At 44.3% G+C, this 2,500-nt stretch overlaps 1 protein-coding gene across 1 annotated transcript in view; it reads right to left on the reverse strand.

Annotated features, from left to right (window-relative positions):
• LOC138945925 (aminopeptidase N-like) overlaps window positions 1-2,500 on the reverse strand; it is a 59,220-nt gene that overhangs the window by 56,693 nt on the left and 27 nt on the right. The window contains exon 1 of the mRNA XM_070317442.1: window positions 2,337-2,500. This exon is cut by the window's right edge and continues 27 nt beyond it. The gene's annotated coding sequence lies outside the window, so the exon portion shown is untranslated. The remainder of the gene's footprint in view (window positions 1-2,336) is intronic.

The raw sequence follows: 2,500 nt of genomic DNA on the forward strand, positions 1-2,500 counted from the left end.
CGTGGGACATTTTTTTCTGAATTTAATTTTGCAGACTGATCAAAGTTTCAGTTATTGAATCAATTCAACACCAAAAGGGTAACTATGTACACAAAAAAACCAGCAAAGAAATATTGCGAGACATGTTGCATTACTCAGACATGAGAGCTCCAGGGTATATGTGTCGGCCAGGAACGTGCCTTCCAAAATAAGAACATAAACCACCTGGTCTTCGGACCCTTTAATGTTCCAATGAGGGGGTCCGAGGACCCCCAACACATTCAAGTTGGGGGTCCCGGGACCCACTTGGTGGAGCGTCCGTTGGGGAGCCCTGGGCTGTGGTGCACGAGAAGGTTATCACCCCAACGGAAGCCAGCCGAGGAACCGGATCGGTTGCAATCACACACACACTGGGTGGCCGAGTGGTAACGCACTTGCGCTCGGAAGCGAGAGGTTGCGAGTTCGACCCTGGGTCAGGGCGTTAGCAATTTTCTCCCCCCTTTCCTAACCTAGGTGGTGGGTTCAAGTGCTAGTTTTTCGGATGAGACGAAAAACCGAGGTCCCTTCGTGTACACTACATTGGGGTGTGCACGTTAAAGATCCCACGATTGACAAAAGGGTCTTTCCTGGCAAAATTGTATAGGCATATTTAAAAAATGTCCACCAAATACCCGTGTGACTTGGAATAATAGGCCGTGAAAGGTGAATGCTCGCCCTAATAGGCTTGAGGTTTGCTGGCCGATGTGAATGCGTGATATATTGTGTAAAAAATTCCATCTCACACGGCATAATTCTAGTTATTGTAAAGCGCATTGAGCATGTATATGATTATGCGCTATAGCAAATGTCCATTATTATTATTATTCATTATTATTATAACATATTATTGGTTAGGTTGCAAAATAGTTATTGTGATCTGGTGAAATAAATAAATTCCTGAGCGGATAGTGTATCACGCTAGTATTTTTGCATATCGCTGTAAGAGAGAAATCATTCAAATACTCATGCCCACACAATATGCATCTGCTTGTCTGTTTCTCTCTAAACAGAAGTGTGTGTTTGAATACTAAAGAATACTATGTGTGCAACTTTTGCCAGTAGAACTATGTACAATTTCACAAAGTTTTCAAAACGTGTTACATGATGTGTTCAAAAGTGGACCCCTTCTGTTTAGAGTGCATGTTGAGAGTGTGCGTACACCATAATAATGCGAACAAGAGAAACCTGTATTTTCGTTTGCTTCGTTGTGTCCTGCTCGGCTTTTCTTATGTTCGCAGTTTTTGTTTGTTAATGCATACATAAATAAATAATGGGTCATTTCAGTTCTCAAACCGCTCTGCAGAATTTTTGTATGTGCATTTTTCGTGTGCGAGCTAAGCGCACGCGCGTGTGCATAATAAATTATTATGCGGTTGTTGGCGTGGTAATTCGCGTCTCGTCTTTAAGTCCCATTTACCTGAATTTGTTTGTTTGTTTGTTTGTTTGTTTGCTTAACGCCCAGCCGACCACGAAGGGTCATATCAGGGCGGTGCTGCTTTGGCATATAACGTGCGCCACACACAGGACAGGTCGCAGCACAGGCTTCATGTCTCACCGAGTCACATTATTCTGACACCGGACCAACCAGTCCTAGCACTAACCCCATGCCGGACGCCAGGCGGAGCAACCACTAGATTGCCAATTTTAAAGTCTTAAGTATGACCCGGCCGGGGTTCGAACCCACGACCTCCCGATCACGGGGCGGACGCCTTACCACTAGGCCAACCGTGCCGGTATTTACCTGAATAAGCTTGCACGTTAAATCATCAACTACAGTGGAACCCCCTTTTAAGACCCCCCCACCCCCACCCCCTCCCGATTTAAAAGACCTTGCTTTTTCCGATTTCCTGTGTACCTCTGTAACGTTACCTCTATTTTTTTTCGGATTGTAGATGAGGTCATCAATGCGGATGTCACCGCATAATCTCGAATTTTATGTAATGATAATTTTTTCTAAATACTGAAGATAGATAGATAGATAGATAGATCTTTAGATGAATAGATAGATAGATAGATAGATAGATAGACAGATAGTCAGACAGATAGACATATAAATAGACAGACATTCAGATATATAAATAGATAGACAGGCAGACAGACAGACAGACAGACAGATAGACATATAAATAGACAGACATTCAGATATATAGATAGATAGACAGGCAGGCAGACAGACAGATAGACATAAATAGACAGACATTCAGACATACGGATATATAAATATACAGACAGACAGACAGACAGACAGACAGACAGACGGACGGACGGACGGACGGACGGACGGACGGACGGACAGACACACAGACAGATAAACTTACCGCTTAACACCAAGCAGTGTCCCCCACTCCAGTAACAGCGTTTGTCAAGTCACAGTCACGGCCTGCTCAACACTGATACGCCTACCCCTTCAGGTCCCTGTCTATCAGACCAGCCATGATGTCGCTCGTTGTACACCTGGGGTGAGCTCGTTGTCAGTCCCCCC

This window comes from Littorina saxatilis, linkage group LG13, assembly GCF_037325665.1.
Source record: "Littorina saxatilis isolate snail1 linkage group LG13, US_GU_Lsax_2.0, whole genome shotgun sequence".
Classification (NCBI taxonomy): Eukaryota; Metazoa; Mollusca; class Gastropoda; order Littorinimorpha; family Littorinidae; genus Littorina; species Littorina saxatilis.